The sequence below is a fragment of the Acanthisitta chloris genome, unplaced genomic scaffold (genome assembly GCF_000695815.1).
Source record: "Acanthisitta chloris isolate BGI_N310 unplaced genomic scaffold, ASM69581v1 scaffold32973, whole genome shotgun sequence".
Taxonomy (NCBI): Eukaryota; Metazoa; Chordata; class Aves; order Passeriformes; family Acanthisittidae; genus Acanthisitta; species Acanthisitta chloris.
In genome coordinates, this window is record NW_008666018.1 from 6,009 (window position 1) to 11,810 (window position 5,802).

Consider the following 5,802-nt stretch of genomic DNA (forward strand, 5'->3'; position numbering starts at 1 on the left):
TTGGAGTTGCTCAAGGCTGAGACATCTCCAACAGGATGACAGTGGTGATAAAAGACCTGTGGGAGATTTGCACTCCTGGAGTAGCAGCTGAAGGCCAAGCAGAATAATGCTGGTGATAGACACTTGTGTTTAGGAAGACAAATTGATCCCTAGATCTTCAGTGATTACAGTGAGAACTCAGATATCCAGTGCACCACTGACACCTAAATGTAAACATCTCAATCTAGAACTGAATCCTGTGAAAGCCCAATCAAGATGCTACGTTGCTGCCTTGAAATTTGTTAAAATGAACACCATGTTTGACTGTTAGTAGAAAAAAATATTGGTTAGAATAAAAAGTTTAGTACTTCCAGACATACTAAATAAACCTGCTCAAAAATTCTCTGCTCATCCTTTCCTGTCACAGTGTAACAAATAATATGAATGGTTTGATGCGAAAGTCAGAGCTTTTCCAATAAACTTCTTCAGGCTGCTGATTTAAGCCACAAAGTCCTACAAAATGTTATTTTATACAGCTTCTAGATTGCTAAAACTCCCTGCATGGAGGGCACCACTGTGAAAAATAACAATGGATTCATGAATTCCTTTGCTCACTCAATAGATTTTAGAATGAGGTACAAGGTTTGTGCCAGATTCTCTGTATAATCCTGTCAGTTGTAAATACTGCTGAGCCTTTGAAGTCAAGGAGATGATCTGTGTAAATAAGGCCAGAGATGTTGCTTTGCCATGAATAGCATCACTTCTTAGAAAAGTATCCCAGATTATTTCATAGCTAGTCACACCAGGATAGGGAGCTACAGTCAGGAAGTGACCTGTTGGATGTCAGGAATAAATTCAGATGGTTTTATGGTTCCTGTGGAAGGCAAGTGGGATCATTTCTGTGCATTTATAGTCTTGAGAGTTGCAGCAGTGTTCTGATAGATGCTCCCCCAGATTCCCAGCTGAATTTGGAACACAGAGATACTGATGATTCTGGAAAATCTGTACTCTGTATCTCTCAGCTGAGAGCAGCAGATTTGTGTTTTGGAATAATATCTTCCCATAAAATGACTAAGATCTCGCACTGTAAATCTTTTGAGCAGTGACAACACTTTTGCATTCTTCTGACAGTACCTAATTCCACTGAATTCCTTAGTAAATCTTGCACTGGTGTCAGGGGAATAAGATTAGAACCCACAATAGGGCATATAACATATTTAAATATGGTCATATTCTCCAGCATACATTTGCTGCTGGGAATTTTGAGACTTCAGTGCAGCCCAAGAATTTTACATCACCATTGTATTTAATGTCCTAACATGTTCAATGTAAAATGCCACAGTGTAAGTAACACAAATCAAATCTGTGACTACCTCTTATCATGCTGAATTGAAAATAAATAGTCTTGTACGAGGTAATTTAATTTCAAGACCAGTAAGGGGATTTGGGGGTTTTCTTTTTGCCAAGGAAAAATGGGATTATAGAAGGCTGAACTTAGAGGGCAGATAATATAAAATGTTAGTACATAATAAAGTGCTAACTTTATTATGTGTTGCATTAAGTCTAGAAATATAGCAGAAAATAAACCCCCTTGTATTCCAGCTGGTCCTCAGAAATCAGAGGGGCTGGGAGCTCAATTTCTGATTGGAACCAATATGGCACTATCAGCCTGGTCGAGTTCAATATCAATTTCTGGAGGTTTTCAAGCTGAGACTGGATGTGGCACTTAGTGCCATGGTCTATTAACCACAGTAGGGTTGGACTCGATGATCTTTGAGGTCTCTTCCAACCAAGTTGATTCCATATTTCCTCTGCAGAACTTTAAAATTAAATGGCTCCTTCCTTTTTTATTTCCCTTCTATGAATGACCTAGAAGGGTGAAAAATCACAAATTTGCACTGAAAAGTGCTTCTCCATAAGTAACTAGTGTTTTCAAATGGATAATATAGCAGAATTAAGTAACTTGCAAAACATAAGTGGCTTTCAAAGGAGACACAATTCTGTCTCTGTGGTTAGTAGCTGCACACAGGGTAATGCCTGTGAATGGTTATGTATCTTCCAAATAAACCACTGAACAAAGCATTCAGTGTCAGAAATCTTACTTGATGACTTGCAGAACTGTGTTAGAAAGACTTAAAACAGAGAACCAGACACACTTAACAGACTTCACACTCCATCCTTGTGGCTCCCAATAGCAGAAGGTCTACTGGAATCCATACTACTGTCCAAAATCTATTAAACAATTGAAAAAAACTACAGTGACCCCACAGTCACTGAATAGTCAGTGGAAATAGGCTCTCCCAGACAGTAAGTCATCTGCTGTATTTTAGACACATGTCATAGGGTGAGATGAATCACTTCTCATTCTGCAGTAACTGAGCCAAATGTGGCCAGACAACGTCTCACTTGTAAGACAGTAAAAGTTTGGTAAGGTTAATCCCAGGCCCCAAGGTTTTTTTGTTTGGTTGGGGCTTTTTTTGCTGGTGATACATTATATTTTGCCTTTGATCTGTTTTGGCAAATGAAACATTTTAGAGGGAGGCATCTCCAGCAGTTCTGACTCAGGCAAGGTTCACATTGAGTCCACTGGGAGAATGGGGTGAGAAAACACTGCAGGACTTCTCTTCCAGGAAGTGAACTGTTTTACTGTTCCTTTCCCTCATGATATTTTGCCCTACCTTTCCATTCCCTTTAATCACTGGCTAGAGATGATGCCAGCAGACAGTTAGGTATTATCCCCAGGGCCCATGGATTGTCACAATAAATTCTGTGGAAAGACATAGTTTGATTAATGTCTACTGCAGGAGCTGAAGCCATAGCATAAAGATACCAACAGTCAGCTACTGCACTGTTCCTTTTGTTTGGCAGTGTAATATTTTCATCATTTTACCTGTAACACAAGCAGTTGGGCTGTTGCCCAGGAAAGGGGACCTGGCCAGTTGATGTTGCTGCCCCACAGCTGCTTTTCCTGCCTTGGTCCCTTCCAAAGCAGAAAGAACAACAGGGCTGAGCACAAGCTTTGGAAAGCTTCCAGGAGGCTTTCAGACTCCTGTCAGGAGCTGAAGGAGTGGATTGGCCCCATCCCTCCTCCATGACTACTTGTGAAACCCACTCCTTATTTCTCTCAGCATACTGTGTAACATGTATTTTAACATGGCAGCTGTTAAGACCCTTAATGAAGTCAGTTTAGCTATTTACTAGTACACCCTCCCACCACAGGCAAGAATCTTGGCAGCTCAGAAGAGCTTAATACATGATGTAGACAAACTGCTGAGCTCCAAGTCCTACCATGACTATGGTAGAAATTGTCCTTAGCTTTGAGTGGTGGGATGGATTTTCATGGATGCAGGTGCTTGCCTGGTGTAAAGACTGTGCAAGAGATTTTGTTGTCCATGTGCTTCACAGTGTCTACCAGTGGCACCAGGATGTTATCATGGGCTCTGAACATCCAGAAGTCTTCGTGTCCATTGACTCCATTAGGCTGTTTAACAATGTAGGCAGGTCTGATACCTTCCAAAAGCTGTTGGATGTGCTACCAATGTGCACAGTGTTGGCACAGTGTGTTGTGAATAGGCTCAGTGCTGTGGGGAATCAACACATCTAAACCCCCCATGCTGTGACCAGCCTGTGTATTCAGTGCAGCCCTGGAAATCCCAGGCTGGCTTGCTAACCCTGGACAAGTGCAGACCACAAGAACATCCTGTGGCTCAGAGAATCATAGAATCATAGAGTTTTAGGGGTTGGAATGGACCTTAGAGATCATCCAGTGCCAACCCCCTGCCCTGGGCAGGGACACCTCCTTACTAGATCAGGTTGCTCAAGGCTCATCCAACCTGGCTGTGAACACTGCCAGGGTTGGGGCAGCCACAGCCTCCCTGGGCAACCTGGGACAGTGTCTCACCACCCTCACAGAATATTTGTCTCAATACAAAATGAGAAACGACAGACAGACTACAGGGAGACATTAAAAGAATATAGAGGTCAGTCAATCAGCTGTTAGTCTTAGCACGGTGGCAGCCCTAACTTTGCTGCAATTCTGTTGCTCTTGTGTGGCTTTTAGGAGGGTAATGAAGTAGCTCTCAACTGCCTAGGCCAAAGGGGTAAAGCTCAAAGTACTTAATTTGAGAATTGAAGAACTGTGCTGGGTTGATCAGAGGCAAAAGTTAACATCTTCAAGCCAGATGAGACATGCTAAGCTGACTGGGGTACATACTCAAAAGCATTTTAAAAAAGAAGGAAGAATCATAGAATCATAGAATTTTAGGGGTTGGAATGGACCTTACAGATCACCCAGCCCCAATCCCTGCCCTGGGCAGGGACACCTCCCACCAGAGCAGGTTGCTCAAGGCTCATCCAACCTGGCTGTGAACACTGCCAGGGTTGGGGCAGCCACAGCCTCCCTGGGCAGCCTGTGCCAGTGTCTCACCATCCTCACAGGAAAAAACTTTTTCCTAACATCTAGCCTACATTTCCCCTCCTCCAATTTGAATCCATTACCCCTTGTCCTACCACTGCAGTTCCTAACAATGTTGGTGCCCAAGGTGAGTGCATACACCGACTGGTTTAATCTGGTGTTTTCTTGTTCAGACAAACATGAAGGTTCATTTTGGACCTCACCTGTCTGTAGTGAGGTCAGTGCTGAAACTTTTGCTTCTTTGGGCTCTGCTCAGTCTATGTGTTTATTCATTCGAATCATCCCTGCCTGTGATAGGAGGATCTACCCGACATGGATCAGTGGCAGAATGAGGCCTGCAGTGATTCATGCTAGGCAGAGATATTCAGGCTGCTTCCTTTCCAGAATTTACAAGGGATGGATGTTTCCTGGTCTTTCTAACTCTCTAAAGAAAATTAATGTGCATTCTTGCAAACACTCCTTTGTTCAGTGGGGCAATACATAACAATCCTACTGCCATCACACTCGACACGTTCTGCATAAAACCATGATTTAATACTCCTTTTAATGGGGATTTCCTACTCCACTTGCCTCGTTGTTTCAGTAAACATGTTGACAAGGCTGCAGCTGTCTTTCACAAATTAATAAGCTCACCTCTGTGTGGAAAACAGCTCTGCTGAGGCATAGCACAGACGTGGGGAATAGTGGTGAGCTGAGCTTCAGCAGAGGAACTGACATTGCTTCTTGGAGCACTGCAGCCAGATATTCTCACTTTGACATAATAGCCTGGCGTAATTCTCCTTTTCTAGCTCTGAGTTACCTTTTTGACAGCCTCTGCATGAGGCACTAAATTTGCTTCTGACTGATTGAGGCCAAGTAAATGGCGAATCACACTGTCACATCTGGGAATTCATGAGTTTTTCACTCTGTAAAAGTACTTCACCTCTATGAATTGACCATATGTTTGCTGGAAAGAAGATCAAGGGTTGACAAAATCAGATTTTCTATGTGTTGGTTTTATCTGATTTAAGAATTTTAACATAGGAAATATCTTCTCTGAGTGTAATGGCAGCAATTAAATGAACTGTATTCAGTGTTCAAAGCCAAGTTGGATGAAGCCTTGAGCAAACTGGTCTGGTGGGACGTGTCCCTGCCCAAGGCAAGGGGGATTGGGACTAAATGATCTCTAAGGTCCATTCCAACCCTTAAAATTCTGTGATTCTATGAACTAGTTACATTTCCAGTAGTGTAATAATGTATGTTACAGTTCACACTTTCATCAAAGGCATATCAGCTTAATTAGGAAAAGAAAGCACAACATATGACTTTGCCTGGTATAGAACTTCAGTGCTTTAAAAAGCCCAGAAATGGTCCTTTGCTTTAAAATCATTGTTTTATAAAGCAAATGATTTAGGTATGTATTTGGCTTT